This window comes from Microtus oregoni, unplaced genomic scaffold (assembly GCF_018167655.1).
Source record: "Microtus oregoni isolate MIOR12 unplaced genomic scaffold, Mior012 000000F_ref0000247, whole genome shotgun sequence".
NCBI classification, from domain to species: Eukaryota; Metazoa; Chordata; class Mammalia; order Rodentia; family Cricetidae; genus Microtus; species Microtus oregoni.
This window is the reverse complement of record NW_024543059.1, coordinates 10,710,469-10,728,813: the sequence shown is the minus strand read 5'-3', so window position 1 is coordinate 10,728,813 and position 18,345 is coordinate 10,710,469.

The window sequence follows — 18,345 nt, the reverse complement described above, 5'->3', positions numbered from 1 at the left end:
GTTACCTTCCACATGACACTGTGTAATCAGTGCACACATGCATTCTTAACACATGACGTGTGTATGGCAGCTGGATGGCATCTGGCCACCCATTATCTGGTCCCTTGCCGCAAAAAAGGATTGTAGTTGCAGTTGGAAGGTAGTATGATTATCTAGTCATCTGGGGCTTGGCTGATCATATTGTTTTATACGATGGCCACAGCACCTCCGTAGGTTAGAGGCCACATGTCCTGTTTCCAAGCGTTCATTTGGTCTGCAACCTTGAAAGGGCATCACAGATGGCCAGAGAGCTAAGAGGTACGTATTTTGTAACAAAAGAAAAGGTGACAAAGTAGGTGACTGTAGAAAACCTGTTTTTCTCTTTTTTTTTTCTCCTCTCACCTTCTCTATAAATCAATCTGAGGGGAGCCGGAAATGTCACTTGTCCATTTCCTGTCCTTTTTTCCATACTCGAGAAGCTCCCTGAAAAGCTCTCCACCTCTCATGCATGTCTTTGCATCCTCTTCTGCCTGCCCGATGCTTCTTCCTTTCTGAAACACCTCCCATCCCTGGGACAACTCTTCTGAAGTTATGCCTTACAGCCGGCTTCCTCCAAAAAGCTTTCCTTGGTGTGAAAGTGACCTTGATACCATAGTTGTGTCCTATGGGGCTGATTGTTGGCCTGTTTGCCCCTTGTGTGATTCTATTAGCAGAACCTGTGGAGAGCCACCTGGTGCTTATTGTATATGCTCAATAAATGAATAGCAGATGTAAGAATAAGGAAGGGTCCCTGAGAAGATCAAATTGGCCAGGCCAAGATTTGTAACTCACATTTGATTCTCTACCCCTTTCTAGGAAGTCTTATTTGCTCTTCAGGCCTTGGAAAATGTGAAGCAGAATCCGAGACTCTGTTTGGAGATCTTATCTTCAGGGCTCCCCACTGGGTGTCCTTTCTTCCTCTATCTCTCCAGCCTGGCATTCCTCCTCCCGTCCTCTTAAGTGCCCGGAGTCTGTCATCCTGTGCAAAAGCTACAGTGTAATCTGACTTGCTTTCAGGGCCACTGACCAGAGGAAACAAAAGCTAAGCCAGAGAGGCTCTCCTGATGTTGACCAGCCAATGGCTCTGCAGTTTCCTTCTGTGTTTAAAATTCCTTATCTGGTAGGGCCAGCAAATCCTTAGGCTCACAAGTCAGCTTATCTCTGGGGCTGGCGCTTCAAAGAGATAGACGCACACTGTTCCTCGGGGTCAGATGCTCTGTGTCAGTCTGAGACGGGAGGCATTTGGATCTGTCAATTTAACACGTGTAACACAACTCATTAACTTCTTTTGTTTTGAAGCAGAGTTCATTTTCCCCTTATTGTATAATAGTTCTTTGTTGGCAAAGAACAAAAGGTGGAAAGAAAGGGTTTCTTAACACTTTAGTCCATTTGACATACTTCCCTTGAATATTTTACTGTATTATTTAATGGTTTAGATTACCTACACTTTGAAATATATATAAATGGTTTTTTGACTTTTAAACTATAAAATTAAAATGATTTCTCATATTTTTTATGCCATTGGATAAATGTGATCTTAATGGCTGATCCATTTCGTTTGTGTAGAGAAGGCTGTTTTATTTCGCTCTTTAGGTGCAGTAGGTATTTTTTTGGTTTCCAGTGGTTTCCATTTGTATTGTTATAGTGTCTTGATTGGAAAGCCTTTTTCTTATGTGTCCTAACTTCCTTAGCTCAAATTTGCTGGAGCGATAAAATGATATGGGCACCACATGGTGACTATTCCAAGACAACTTGACAGGAAGTTGCTTCTGGTTTATTACTGCATATGGAGGGTTGCCACTGAATTATATGGTGGCCTTATTTAATAAGAAAGGATCAACAGAGGTTTTGCTATCATTATGAATAATGACCAATATTTTTCTTATTAAAGTTATTTTGACTTACTCTATTTATGCCCCTTTCCTATGCTTCCATTTCCAGTATTTTTCTTGTTCATTTCTGTGTGGGTTGCTGACCTTCCCTGATGTTGCAAATTTGAGTTTGTTGTTTTCCATTTGATTTTGACTTGTCTGGGTCACAGTTTTTTTTTTTTTTTAAGCACTTCAGTTATATAGCATTGTGTTACTTTTCTGTTACTTTTAAACTTAAATTCTCACCCTCCCGATCTTTGGTTAGCATTTTTGTTGTTGTTAGCGTGCTTTGGATCCTTTTTCTCTTCTCTGAGCTGTTGGCTGTTTTTTCAACCTCAGTTCATTGTCTGACTTTACCCATCAGTCAGTCTTGACCAGTTGGAGCCCCACGGCCCTCCAGTCACTGTGGTGAGTGTAGGGATAAACTTTCAATGGAGTTCAGACCACTGAGAGACCCATACAGGAAACACGTATGAAACATACATCATACTATTATGGAAGAGAAGTCAAACTTTCTGCTCGACATGAATGTGGGTGGACACAGACCAGGGCTGTGGTAAGTCATTTTCCCATCACCCAGCCTGTGGGGGTGAAGCTATCACTCAGGGGACCAGACCCAGATAGGATTTAGATTCTCAATGATCCTGCTTGAACCAGTGCACCCACCTACCCTTCAAGCTAACATATCTATACTTTTAATTCCACGAAATAATACTTCTTATTTTCATTTACGCCAGATTAAATGGAGTTTCAGTGAATACCAGCAGAGACCTAATGCATGGGATATCATTGCCTCCTTATTGTCTTCCCTAATGAAGTGTTGGCTATAGTGGGCTGATCCTGCCATCTTTCTGTTTCTGTTCAATTGTGCAGCGGTTTCCTCAGAAATCAAACCTTCCCTCCTGTAGGGAAACTCATCATGACCCAGGAGGTTCCAAAATGGGCTGATTAAAACTTAGAGAGAAAACGACTCAGGAGCTTCAGGAAGTACCTGAAACTGGCCAGAGCACTAGCACCCCTACCCCCCCCCCCCCCACCTTCCTAAGTTTCTGTAAGCAGTAAAGACTGCTAAGGTCCACTCTTAGCCAAGCCAAGCCACCCAGAAGAGTCTCAGACCAGACAACCTGCCTGGAAGTGAGTCTAGGTCTGCTGTCCCCAAGAGATACAGGCCAACTGAGTCGCCTGAAGAGACACACTCAAAGCCACAGAGCAGCCTGCAAGTTGTGTGAGGAGCTCCAGGGTTTCTGGTTTTGTAGTTTGTAGAACCATGCTGGCCTGGGCGTTTGGAGATGCAGTTGTTTTTCATTGTTTTCGCTTCTGTAAGTAACCCCGCTAAAGCAGCTTCCTTCTCACCAGTGCCTATGTGGTACCTGATAGGCAGCAATCTCAGCAAATGCCCGATGTGTTCTGTCGAATCAAATGTGAGCAGACCCCACGTTTCCTAAGAGTCGGCTTGTGAAAAGCCTGCTCTTCATAAGCTCACCGCCTTTTGCCTCTTAATCAGGAAAGTAATCTATAGAAGAAGTTTCAAATATTTGGTCTCTCTGTGTGCTTCAGTCCACATTTAACCGGAGCTGTATGTAAACACGTGCGTGGAATGTTCACTGCATGCTTCAACAAAACAGAGGGGAAGATGCGGACGGCCTCCCTCTTGAATCGGTGGCTCAATAAAATGTGATGTTTACTTTCCATCCTTTGTAAAAAAAAAAAAAAAACCGGTTTTTCTTTGGAGCTTGATTCCTTTCACACAGAGCTAGTGACATCCTCTCAAATAAAAAGGGGCTGAGAAGTGAGACGTTTTCCTGGTGATTACCGTGAAAACTTGGCAGCAATTCTGTGCCCGAATGCCCAGGAGCTACTGCTATTGTTCACTGTTTAGGAAGCCTGCTCTTTTCCTTTGCACCCTTTAGACCAAAATGTAGTCAGAGGGACGCACTTGCAGAGCACAGTGGGGGAGAGATTAAATGATGTATCATTGTGGGGACAGCTGGCCATTCTTGATCTTTTGTTCCTTTTAATAACTGCTGAGTTGGACTTCGAAGTGAACTAGGTAGGGGAGGGCCTTCTGCCGTATCTTTATGCAAAACAAATACTCGAGGAAAACAATGAATCGACCGTATGACTGTCCCGTCTATTCATAACTGTGACTGTAGCTGAGCCTTCTGGGGTGTTTACTCTGTGCCAGGTACCGCCAGGCATTTGCCACACATCACACCCATTAGCATTAGCATCATTACATCCATGTTTACACAGGGCACTTGGATAAAGTGCAGTTGATTAATGAGTGTGCGGTTATCCAGGCAGGCGTAGAAGAGCCAGGGTGCATAACAGGTAGTCTTGCTTCAGAACTCAGCCATACATCTTATTGGTTTCCAGAATAAGTTGACAAGCTTGTGGTAATAAAGGAATGTGGTCTTTGGGGACAAGTCATCTTTCAAATCTGTTCATATTTAAACTACACTCACTTTTGACTTAACTCAAAGACGTGGGATTTACATTTAAGAATGTTGATTGCAACGTCGTTGGCGAGGGCAGGAACGTACTGAATGTTCATCAATAATTAATGCTCTACTTAATAGTGATATGATCATACTTGTCGGGAATCTCTTGAATGAATTGGATCTAGATCTGTTGACTTGGAAGTTTATTCATAGTATCATTAAGTAAGAAAAGCAAACCACAGAGAACAGTATGGCGTGTGATTCATTTTTATCAAGTGATAAGCAAATACATTTCGTATCTGGGGAACAAAGGGAAGGAAGTGAGGCTAAACATGGTAAGAAAGTAGACTGGGGTTCTTTGTCTCAAGAAGGTAACGACCAACACATGAGGTTACATCCAGTCTCCACAAGTACTATGGCATTCATGTACCAAAATACACATAAGTGTGCAGTGTATGTGTGTGTGTGTGTGTGTGTGTGTATGTGTGTGTGTCGGTGCATGTTCAGAGGCCATAGCAAGACATTGAGTGTCCTGCTTTGTTGATTTCTGTCACATGCCTTGGACGGCAGGCCTCTCACAGAATCTGAAGCTAGGTTGGGGGACAGAAAACTCCAGCAATCTTCTCTGCACCTCCCAGAACTGAAATCACAGGTTTATATACTAGACTTTTTCACACAGGTGATAGGGTCTGAGCTCAGGTCAACAAAGGCTTCTACGCACTGAGCCACCTCTTGAGCCCAACGTTTGGTTTGCTTTGAGTGAGGAAATAATAGTAGTGGTACTCATGGGAATGGACTGCAGAAGAATGTTGGTTTCAGGTGAATATACTCTAAAGTCACAATGGAAACTCAAATGGAGGGGACAAAATGCAGGTCTGGAGAATAAGGTAGAATAATTACTTACGATCACGGCACTTGGGAATCTGAAGCAGGAGGATCTAGAGTTTGAGGCTATAACAAGACCTATACAGCAAGACCATGTCTAAAAAAAATAGAATAACTAGATTATGAATGATAATTGAGTCAAGGCGGTTGTATACACAGTGAAGATGAAAGCCGGTGAAGGATAAGAGTCTGGGAGCAATGAGATGTCTGGACGGCCAATGGAGGAAGCAGCCAGGTGGGAAAGCTGAGAAGACAGCAGAGGCATCGAGACCCAGCGGGAGAATCAGAGGGGTTATCATGCAACAAATGGTGAGAGACACCCCAAAGGAGCAGTGTTTGGTGATATCAAATACTCCATAGAGAGCAAGGGAAACAATGGGAAGTATTCACTGGTCATGGCAATCCGAGGGTTGCTGAAGATCTTTAAAAAAACATCAAAGCACACAGGCGACAAAAGCAGAAATGAAGAGGCAAGACTGCATCAAAGCGAAACGCTTCCCCACAGGTGAAGGGACCGACCAGCCAACACAATGAAAAGGCGACCCATGGAACTGCAGAAAATATTTGCAAATCATATATCCGACGAGGAGGATAACATTCCAAAATAAATACAAGGCACTTAGGCAACTCAATAGCAAAAACCAGATAACCCATTCTAAAACTGGACAAAGGACTTGAATAAAGATATGAGTTTTCCCAGAGAAGACAGATAAATACACCCACAAGAACCAGAAAAGCTGCTCAGTATCACTAATCCCCAGAGAAATGCAAATCCAAGCCACAGTGAGACATTATACCTCTCTGAATGGTTATTAAAAAGACAAAAGAGCTGGAATGATGGGCTCAGTGGCACAGTGCTTGCTGTAAAAGCCTGGAGACCCAAATCAATGGGGGAGAAGGGACTCAGCTCCAAGTAGTTGTCCTGTGACTTCCACACATAGGTCATGGCACTCATGCACCCTTCCATACACAATCATAAATGAATAAATGAACGAATGAATGAGTAAATAAATCTAATTTTTAAAGACACAAGAGATGATTGTTTGAGGATGTAGAGAAAAGAGAATCTCCACACACTGCTGGTGAGAATGTAAATTGGTACAGACTTTATAAAAAAACAACAACAACAACAAACCAGTATGGAGGTATTCAGGATAGGATCCAAAATTAAAGATAGGGTTACCATGTGACTAAGGGATCACATTTCCCCTTTTATTTCTTCCTTTAAAATGAAATGAATACACGAAAGGAATGCCTGCACTCCCAAGTACATCGCAGCTATGTTCACAGTAGTGAAGACATGGGAACAGCCTTCAGTGCCCATTGTTAGATGAACAGATAAAGAAGCTGTGTTGTATATACAGTAGACTATCAACTGGTCATCCAAAGACAATCTGTCGCTTTGACTATGTGGCTGAATCTTGTGGGTGTGCTGACAGAGAAAGACCAATCCTGGGTGATGTCATGTATGTGTAGAACCTAAAAGCACCGAAGTCGGAGAAACAGAAATAAGATGGTGGCTACTGGGACCTGGGAGAGGGTGGTGAGAAACACAGCAGATCTTCGTCAAGGGGTTCAAACTTTACGTTTCCAGATTGGTAAATTCTGGCGAGCTCATGAATATCATAGCGACCAGAACTAAACTGCATCGCAGCACTGCAAGCTCTTGATCCGTGAATGTTCCCGCCATTCATGTAGAACAGAACTAGATGAAGTGACGGATATAGGACTGTAACGGTCATTTCACACTATGAAGACGTATCAAATCATCACACAAACATTCTAAATGTATCCAGTTGTGTTTCTATCATACCTCACTAAAAAACTGGACAGTTCCCCCACCAGTTAAAAAGCGAAGGGATGGATGTTAATTTGCCTAAGGTTTGCAATCATTTTGATCTGCCAGGTATAGCCGACATCCTATTGCCCACCTTAAATACAGGCTCCAAGAAAGGAACTCCTTGAAATATAAGTAAAGAACAGCAAAGGATGTGGAGCTCAGACTGGACCACAGTGTCAATCAAAGGTAAGGAGTAAACAGGCAAAGATGGATTTGGTAATGAAGAAAATCAGTAGTAATACCTAACGTTTGTTAGGTGCTTGTGTTGTTAACCATTATGCCCAGCCTGTGACGTCTCATCTGATTTTATGAGCTACAACCAGTTATCTTTTTATACAGTAGAAACATACTTTGGAAGCTCAAAGAAGCAAAGATCACATAACAATTGTAAAATGAGATTCAAACCTAGTAGGGACTGACATAAACCTGAGACATGACAGAGGAGAAGATGGAGGCAGAGGGCACCCCTGTTTATATGTTTTAAAAAGTTTTATATACGTATGGAAGGCTTCTTAAGAAACCATGGGGGGTTGTTTTGTTTTGAGATGAAAATCACGTCATACATACACAAAATCACAAGACAAGGATAGTTCTTGTATTACTATCCTGATATCTTATCCGCCAGCAATGTGATTAAATGACTCCAGTTATTTGCAAAGGGACCTTTGCACTTAATTAGTTATCTGGTCAGTGATTGGTATCAGAGGATTGTGAACATCAAGCAAACACCATCCTTAGCTTTCTGGACCTTTCGGGAAGAGCAGCAGGTGGAATGACGGAGAGTCCCAGATCCAGCCTTTGTCTGGAGCTGAAGGGAACTCAGAAACGTACTGTGTGTGGCTTCAGTGCACAGGCAGGTCCAAGTGTCGTGAGAGTGGTCCCGTGACACTATTTTGCATTGGGATTTTTATGGTTTTTTAGCTCAGATTCTACATAGAAAGTTCTGAACTCTCAATTTTATTATGAAAGTGTACTTCCTGAGTTGCACCCACTGTGTGCTAGCTGTGTGCCAAATTTTCCGAGAGTAGAGTGACAGTCAAAAATCTAAGTGCCACTTGTCACCCAGATTACATCTCCTTAATTTCTCCAGTTAAGTGTACTATCTCATAAGCCTTTTAAACAGAAACCCAGCTTCTCTTCCTCCTGTCTTACTTAAGAAATAAAAACACTTCCTTGATCCAAAGGGTTAAGACCCACTTCTAAAAGCCATTTCTGGAGACCAGGGAAGTAACTGATCCAGACATTTCTTCTCTCTGTTTTGCCATGTTTGTCCCTGCTCTGAGCCTTCAAAGTCTTCTGGGCTTGGGTTTTGTAGATTAGTTGACTGGTCTCACTTGGATTTTAGAAGCTGGTCAAAGCCCTTTAGACGGAAGAAATGTTTTGATTTCTTAAGTAATTCTGAGAAGATGGTACTTAGATCCTGTTCTGGCTACAGGGACCACGGAGCTGTACACGTAAGGTAAGTTCCTCAGAGTCCTTCATCTACACTCAGCATGCTCTGTGATAGCCCAATGGCATCCAGCGTTAGTCAGAAAGCTTTGTGTGCCCAGCACTGTGCAGATGGTTCTTCCATGACAGCAAGGGTTTCTAAAAGGCCTTGTTCTCGATTCATTTTAAGGGATACAACCATGACCCCGCAATGGGCCAGAACCTGTTTTCTTTTTCTTTCCTCTGAGCTGCCTCTTTGAACCAGTAAAATGTAATCATCAGGAGTCTGTCCTTCACAGTACAGCCATTGTAACCGATTAGAACATGAATAGTTGTAACCGATTACAACATGAATAGAATGGTTCTCCACCAACTTATACCTTTCACCCCTAATCTCAGCTTTCTATCTAAGGGGAATGGGAAAGGAGATAGATCTAAGATTAAATCCATCCCATTATTCCATTATTTTAAGGCAGTGGGTTTCTTGTAGTTACATAGTTCACTTAAGTGACTTGCAAAATAGAGATGCTCTGTTCCAGTCTTCTTTTAGAAAAATATATATTTTTCTGGTTGTCTAGGCACTTCCTTATAGAAATAATGATGACCATCATTTGTTCAGTAGAGATGGTAACAAGACTTTACATTCATTATCTCATCTCTCTTAACGAAGAATTGTGAGTCTAAAAGAGGATGTAATATGCACAGAAATTATAGTCCAAGATAGAATGTGAAAGAGGCTACAGAAGGGGGTAAGGGCAATGCATCAAGGGAACTCTTAGAAGGGAGGAATTGCTTCTAACCAGCGAGGCTCATTCAATCAACTTCCGGCATTAAAAAGCGTGTGCATTTTCCATCCTGGCCTCAAGAATCTCAGAGACCATGAAGAAACAGACAGAGACACGAAGATCACCCCCCCACACACACACACACAGTGTGATGTCATCTGAAGATGGCAATCAAACCCATTTGCATGGACTTCTTGAAAGAGGTAAGCATGGGAGCTACGTAGGCTAAAGGATCCAGAGACTTCTGCTAAGACTGAAGTGGGCATCCCTTGGTATCGCAGGGTTACACCTGGACCTCATTATGCCAGCCCCATTCCCCGGAAGAGAGAGAGAAGCAAGGGGTTGTTAACTTATCCACTCATTTCTCCTTTGAGGCCCTAATTTTGAAGCCTTTAATGGTAACCAGTCCTCCCCTTTCATACAACTGGCTTTTTTCCCACTGCAGATTGCGCTTCACGTTGCTTTCCTTAACTCCGTGCAGTGTGTGACCTCCTCTCCAATTTACCAATTCTGATTCACGTGTTCCTTCTTCCCCCTACAGAGAAGAAACAGCCAGCTCTTGTAGTTCCAAACTTCTTGGAAAAAAGCCAAGCTTCCATAAGCCCCAGAATATTATTGTGTGAATTAAAATGTTCACGTGCTATCAGCCATGCAGTTACTCTGACGTTTATTTTTGGAAAATACTACATTTGGAAAATGGGAAGCCTTCCAGGGCATTCCTTTACCTTGGGATATCAGTAGACACAAGGGTATTTTGAGATCATTCCTTGCTCAAAAGTTAGCAAATAATCTGTACAAATAGACACATAAAATTGCCTTCAATAACGTTAGTTAAGGGCCCTGGGGCTTTACAAAGTTCCTATAGGCTATTTGTTGAGAAACATGGGATCCAGGCTGCAATTCTAACTCACTAAAGCAAACTTTCAAAATGCCTTTGAGTTAACTCCCATTTGGCTCTTCTTACCCGTTTCTCTTCCAATCACTGACCTTACTTGCTGAATTTTATCCAAGATCTTACATGCTTCAAGCCGTCTCCCTGACTGCAAGAGGCAAATCAGCCTGAGTCCTGGAGCAGACCATATCTAAAACCAATGGCTTTAGTACCCAAGAGCCAAAAATTAAAACATCCATATTTCTCCCTCAAATCCTCTTCCACCTTTTCCCCCCCCTTCTTGGCTTGACTTTATAATGCCAAATCTTCAAGAAGAGAGAGCCAAGGGTCTGATATGATTACTAATGCACTTCGTTCTTTTGAGTGGCTCAACTCCCAGCGATTATGATATGTTTTCAGTGGCTACAATACAAGCAATACAAGCCAGAGGGCAGGGACGGCCTTGCGGGGAAAGGGCTGGAGTGATGGACAGAGTGCAGGCCTTCTTGACTGTTCTTTAGGCTTTGAAATTTGATAAGGACTAAAATTCAACATTGTTCATCATTTCGTTTATGAAAGCAGAAAATCCAAAGTCATGGAGAGGGTGCGTAGGGAGGGAGAAAACAGGAAAGATGCATAGAGAAAAAGTAGGAAGGCATATTTTAAAAGTCAGCCATGATTACCTATGGGAAAATAAGTATTATGCGATGGGAGGGAGAGGTAAAGGCAGACTCCTGAATTACATGTCGTTCTCCAGTTTTTCTTTTACATTGAAGATGTATTTTTTATAGTGTATGAGTAATGAAACATGATTAAGATAAAACAAAAAGCACTGAAAAAAGAATATAGAATTCTACATAAGAACTAAAAGCTAGCCAAGCAAAGCCAAATTAAACATAGCAAGTCTAAAGTGGTATTGTAAGTTCAATCTGGGGGAAAATGTGAATACACTCAAAACCAACTGATAGTATGCATACAAATGAGGCTCTATTTCTGGATTAAAAGAAAATTTAACTTCTACTTTGTGTGATTCCTCTGCTATTTGAAATTTTAGCTTTCATGTGCATTTATTTTCTTCTGTTCAAATAATTGGATGGCTTATATGGTATTATGAATTGATTTAGTTGGTATTGCCCTCAATGGACTTTCTGGTTTAGCTCTCATCTGCCTGTCTGTTCATCCCTCCATCCTTCACTTCCCCTCCCTCTCTCCATCCCTCCTTAACCTCCATCTCTCTGTCTCTCTCTCTGTTCATTTCTATCTCTCTGTCTCTCTCTCTCTCTCTTTCTCTGTCTGTCTCTGTTTCTCTGTTTCTCTGTTTCTCTCTCTCTCTGTCTCTCTCTGTGTTTTGATGGGAATTGAACTCATGGCCTTGTGTTTGTTAGTCGGGTTCTCTACCACTGCAATACCTCCCCAGTCCTTCCTGGCTAGTTTTATTGGACTGATATTTAACACCAGGCTAGATGGCCTGCTGTGGTAGTCATCCCCTAACTCAGATGACCGTGGGAGAGGCTCAGGCTTTCTATGTACCCCAGCTTTTACACTTGTGTCTCCCTTATACATGAAGTTCCTTCTGCTACATACCCCTCTTTCCTTTCCCTAATACAACTTGTGTTCATCCCTTAACTCAGCCTAGCCAATAGTTTTCAATACCTCCCGAGGTGCAATGTCCACTTTGTTCCTGAAGCATTTACACAGTGAAGAATTGCCAAAGTGAATTGGAATTTGTGGGTTTCCAATTAAAGTGTTTATTTCTCCAGCCTTTTCTAATAAAAGAGTTTTAAGTCTAGTGAACCCCAGATATGGCTATCATCAGAATCACCAAGAGAAGACTGATCGGGAGAGGCACAGACAAGGCGTAGTGCTTTCTCCACTCTTTACCGTCTGTCTGCCTCCCAGAGAGCAAGAGGGTCCCTTGCCCTGCACCCTTTCCTTTCTCCCACAGCTAGAATAGGGTCACTCACACTGTGCACATCCAGTAGATACTTGCTGAATGAGCAAGGAATGAATGAATGCCCGGAGTGACTTAATAATCCTGCGTTCACCAGGTTAATTTCTAGTATGCTTTTAAGATTAATTTCAAAGTCTTTGAACCCATCTTGGTCCATTTTTCCGGATCCCCAAGCCAGACACTTTTGTGCCTATATGTGCCGTGTGTTTTATGGTATGCTTGCATTTTAACTCCACGGTCTTCTTTGTTGCACCTGAGAACTCAACGGCACTGATGGGGTGTCTTTAAATCTTAGATAAAATAATGTCTTGGGAGGAACTACATTTATCGTTTTGTCTGTGCTTAAGGAGGGTCTAGTGGGGGGAATTAGTGAGGTACAAAAGTGGGAATCCTGGGATTTGGAGTTTGGGGTCTTATCCCAGGCTTTCTAATTTCCACTTGCGAGGAAGAACCTTTGGCATTTAAAGGTCAACAAAGAAATGTTGCCAGGAGAGTGGTGGCCCTGGAGACCACCTAAGAAGCCCCTTTAGCTGAGGGCATGAAAGGGCCTGCTGTCTGAGAGAGGAATGAAAATAACACCTCTGTATTTTTATGGTTGAAACGAAAAGGAGGCTGGTCTCTGGTTTGGCAGTCTGGGAAGAGCCAGCACCTGAGCTAGTCAGTGTGAGGTTTGACGGTGTCTGAAGGAGAATGCCCACATGAGGTGCAAAGGGCTGGCACTAACTGCTACAGACAGTGAGATGTCGTGAAGGGCATTCTCTACTAGGCATTGAGAGACAGGTCTCTCGTGATGCTTCTTCCACACCGTGGGCTGATCTGGCAGCACTATCAGTAAGAAGAGCCCAAGTTTCAACAGCACTCTTAGGCCTCATTCAGTAGTAGTGGATGCATGGATACAGGACTTGGTTTGAAGTGAAAGCCAAAGAGACCACCTAATTGGATACTGCTCTCACAAGGGGGTCCCCAGAATACCTAGAAGAAAAGGGGGTCCTCATGAAAGTGCCACCATTTTCACCACTAATATGATTAAACACACGATCATCGTTATACCTTGAATCTGAAAAGTCTACACTAAATCTTCTCTGGTTTCTGCTGCACTGCTTGGTACCTCGTGGAGATTGGTATGCTCTTAATAAAATATAGGTCAGAGATTGACGTCCATAAAGTTATGAATGTACTTTCCATAAATTAAGATGGGGATCCTTTAGGATTTGTTAGATTGCTCAGGAGGTACATTAAATGGTCACTTGGGTACAGAGACTATTTTATGGTACGTTGTGGGTATGCAGAGCCAATTTTCCTGGCCCCCACTGCACTGTGATTAAAGATGAGGTCAGGTCTTGTCATGTCTGCGTTACTGTGCTGTAGGCTTCCACCCCCTCTGATGACGGGACTGGCTTTTATGGGGCTCCCTATGCAGGTTTGCGATCACACCCCATGGCTGCTCATACGTTCCATGCATCCATGCTTCTCTGTCCACTGTGCCTCCAGGTTCTCGCCGTAGCTCAACCGCTCGTGTCCCCTTTCTCTGCCACCCTAGAGATGGTGACACCTCAACTGTGCTGGCCTTAGTGGGTCGGGAGGCTTCTCTGTCCTTCGCTAGATATTCCTAGTGGAGGTTCTGTCTGTGTTTTAAAGCTGACCTGTTTATAAATGACTGATTCTGAGTGCTCCCAGCCCTCCAAAAGCACACTGTGTGACTTGGGACTTTGCGAGGTGCCTCCCTGCTTAGTTCCTGATGTGGGGCTGTCTCCTCTAAAAGTGCCAATTAGAAGACTTCACGTCTTATTTGAGTTTCTCTAGTTTCATTTCCTGTCCACACTCTCTAGGAAGATCTAGTTCTTCCCTGTTCATAGCCCTGAAGTTTCTGTGAGATCATCACGTAAAAGCCAAATAGCCTACGGAACCACACTCCCAAAGTCCAGTCTGAGTACCTCTGCCTGTGGATAGCACGCCAGCCCTTCTGCTTCAGACCTAGCCCAGTCTCATTGGTTTTTATGGCATTTTATCCAGTGAGATCTTGAAATCGGGACTGTAGTTTTCTATCGTCAGAGAGCATTCACTTCTGAAATATCTCCTGAGAAGTTATTTAAACAGGAAGTCCAAGCATTTCTAGGAAAATAAATAGCATGCTGTAGACTACACACACACACACACACACACACACACACACTTAAAACATTTCTCAAGGCTTAGAAAGCTGCAGAGATGCAGCTCTGATTGCAATAAAGATGATTTTTAAATATCCTTATGTAGACAAGTTTAGCTCTCTGGAAATGCATCTGTCCAACTTCCATGCCAGAAGCATGTGGCTCCGTAAGAGCAGAAAATCTGGTCCATGTAGGTGGATATCTTCAAGCCAAGGAGTGTTCGGCTTCAAGATGAAAGAAAGCTTCTGTACCTTGCAAAAATCAGTTGAAGGTCTGACCTTAAGACATACAAGTCACTATGTCTACTCCTTGGGCCATTTTGACAGAGTTCAGGTTCTAAGTCATAAGGACCATCTGTCCCAGCAGCCTGAGATTTCCCAAGGTTATCACTTATGAAAGAGAGTCCAGCCTGAAGATCCAGCCAGTAGAAAATGGCTACCCTTTTCTAGGGACCACAGCCCTTTCCCCTGCCACATAAATATGGAACTAATTTTGATTTCTTTTTCTTAAACCATAGATATCTGGCTTGTCAACAATAATTCAACAAGAGTTTTCTGAAGGTTAAAGAGTTAGCTAAATAGTGAAATGGAGATCCTTTGGGGATTCAAGTTCTGTAGTCGGAGGTCACGCAGAATTAACCAAATTTGGAGGTGTAGATTTTAGTGGGTTTAGATTGCAGAGAGTGTCAACTTAGATAAACTGGAACAAAAAAAGGGTAGATTTGCAAAATACATTCCTGAACAGACTTAAATTTCATAATTAAAAACAGCTACCAGATGCTGTATGTTTGTTCCCATTTATATTGGTCACTAATTGGCTACTCGTCCAAACAATAAAAAAATGGATTTTTATCAATCATTTAAAATTACCAATATTGAATGTCATTAAATTAAATTGTGTGTATATGTGTATGTGTGGAGGTCTGAGGGCACCGTTCAGGAGCTGGTTCTGGCTTTCCATCTTGTTGAGGCAGGGTCTTCCTGGTACCTGCAGCTTTACTCTGGGCTAGCCGGCCAGTGACCTTCCGCCTCTGCGTCCCATCTCACTGCAGGAGTGCTGAGATTACAGATGCAAGCCATTATATTTGGACTTTTTCAAAGGTTCTAGGGCTGTTAGGGTTGCACTACAAGTATTTTTAACCAATAAGACATTGCCCTGGCCCCATTTACAACTTTGAAACAGAAACAGATATATAGTAGAACAAGGAAACACTGAGGAGTTTCTGCTTTTTTTTTTTTTTTAAAACCCTCTCAGTTCTATTCATTCAGGTATTGATTGCCAGACATTGAGCACAGCCTTATAGTATACAGCAAGATGAATTCTTGCTCCTGGCCATGTGTAGGCAGAGGCTTCTGTCCTGCCTGGTCCCATAATAATCATTCAAAAACTATATTATTTAAAACACTGCTTGGTTAATAGCTTAAGTGTGTTTCTGCCAAATTCTAATATCCTAAACTAACACATCTCCATTAATCTGTGCATCACCACAAGGTCATGGCCTACCGGTAAAGTTTTGGTGGGCTCCAGTCCAGGCGTCTGTCCCTGGCGGCTACATGGCTTCTCCCTGACTCCGCTTTTTTCTCCCAACGTTCAGTTTAGTTTACCCACCTAGCTCTTTTCTGCTATACCACTAGCCAAAAAAGCTTTATTCATTAACCAATAAAAGGAAAACGTAGACAGAAGGACTTCCCACACTATCCATGGGTGGATATGTGGGGAGGGAATGGCAGGAATCTCTTTTCCAAAATACTGAAGTAAGAAGGCTGCTGTCACGTGGTATTAGAGATGTGGTTCCTATGTATGAAACCTACAGCAGAAAGTGCCTAATTCTGTTCAGAAGGCTTCATAAAAATGTTATATTTGAGTTGGACCTTGAAAGGTGAAGAGAAAGTCACCAAAAGACAGGGGTAGGAACTAACTATTTCTCTGGTGCTCGCTCTATGAGAAGATTGATGAAGTTTTACATGGGTGGAGACCAGGCCTCGTTCAATACTATATTGCTGGAGCTTGGCCAGTCCTCACTACACATCAAGAGTTTAAAGAGGTTTGTTGGCCAATAGATTGAAAAGCTCCAGAGAGAAGCATCTGTGCAATAGCAAAACAAAGAACACGATGTGTTTTTCCCTCTAGACGGGAGATTATACCATCAGGATCATTCGCTCCCTGAAAGGGAAGCGATGTGTCCTAAGAGAACTGAAGAAGAAAAGCATTACAGAAGAAACACATTGGCCTCCTAGTCTCAGCCCTGCTGTTAACCAGCTGAAAGGCTTTGAATAAATGCTTAGCCTATAGTGCTTTTGTTTTTCTCATTTGTAGAACAGCCTTTGGTACATTAGTACAAGAAGAGTGGGGGACATTTAATAGGAAGGGAAAGAACATGGCACGAACCTTCCCCAAATTCCAGTTTAATACATGCATTCCAGTTTTAAGATAGCACACTGTGTACATACTGATGATTTCCTCACCAAAATTATAGTCTTTTGAAGAAGCAGATTAATAGATGCTCAAAAACAAGAGCCAGTCCCCTTGGATCAGAAGCTGGCATGAAATAAGAAACCAAAGCAGGAAGCTTTGGTTCTTCCCATCACAGTGATGTGGACACGTGCATATATGACTGGAGTCTTCTAGTTCTCTCTCGTCCTGTCAGACAGAAATGGAAAACGACTGGAATGAAAACTGCCAGGGAGGGCAATGCCAAGAGGTAAAGCAGCTGCAGAGGTTTTACTGGAAAACTAAAGCAGTCATTTAAAACTCAGTTTGGGGACAGCCTACAGAATGGGAAAAGATCTTCACTAACCCCACATCAGACAGAGGTCTGATCTCCAAAATATACAAAGAAATCAAGAAATTGGCCACCAAAAGAACACATAATCCAATAAAAAAAATGGAGTACAGATCTAAACAGAACTCTCAACAGAGGAATCTAAAATGGCTGAAAGACACTTAAGGAAATGTTCAACATCCTTAGTCATCAGAGAAATGCAAACCACAACAACTCTGAGATTCCATCTTACACCTGTAAGAATGGCCAAGATCAAAAACCCTGATGACAACTTCTGCTGGAGAGGTTGTGGGGAAAAGGGAACACTTCTGCATTGCTGGTGTGAATGCAAGCTGGTACAACCCCTTTGGATATCAGTGTGGCGATTTCTCAGAAAATTAGGAAATAACCTCCCTCAAGACCCAGTAATACCACTTTTGGGTATATATCCAAAGGAGGCTCAATCGTGCCAAAGGACACAGGCTCAATCATGTTCATAGCAGCTTTGTTTCTCATAGCCAGAACCTGGAAACAACCTAAATGCCCCTCCACCAAAGAATGGAGAAAGAAAATGGGGTACATTTACACAATGGAGTACTACACAGCAGAAAAAATGACATCTTGACTTTTACAGGAAAATGGATGGAGCTAGAAAACATTATTTTGAGTGAGGTAACCCAGGCACAGAAAGACAATTATCATATGTATTCACTCATAGGTGGTTTTTAAATAAAAGCAAAGAAAACCAGCGTACAAACCACAATCCCAAAGAACCTAGACAACAATGAGGACACTAAGAGAGACTTACATAGATCTAATCTACATGAGAAGTAGAAAAAGACAAGATCTCCTGAGTAAATTGGGAGCATGGGGACCTTGGGGGAGGTTTGAAGTGGGGAGTGGATAGGCAGGGAGGGGAGCAGCAAAAAATGTAGAGCTCAATAAAAATCAATAAAAATTAAATAAAACCCAGGTTTGGGTATGGATATCTTTGGAAGTATAGGGACCAATATAGATCTTTTCTCAGAATACTCCTTTGAAATGTATAAAGAGGAACACTTTGGATAATAAAAGAAATTGGTTCTGTAGTCAAAATAATACAATTTTTGTAATATCATAACAGCTGTAAATGATAAAATACCTGACAGCTAACTGATGATTTTTTTAAAGACATCTGTCATAATTGTAGCGTGAATTGATCCGTGAACTCTACTGGCCGTAATGTCAACAGACATTGGCAGTGCTTCCGTGATTATTGCCTTTGACCAAATGGTCAAAATATTCTCTCAGTTAGAAGCCAGAGAAAAAGAAACTGCTGTTTTTATTCTAGTGGGAGTGAAGTTG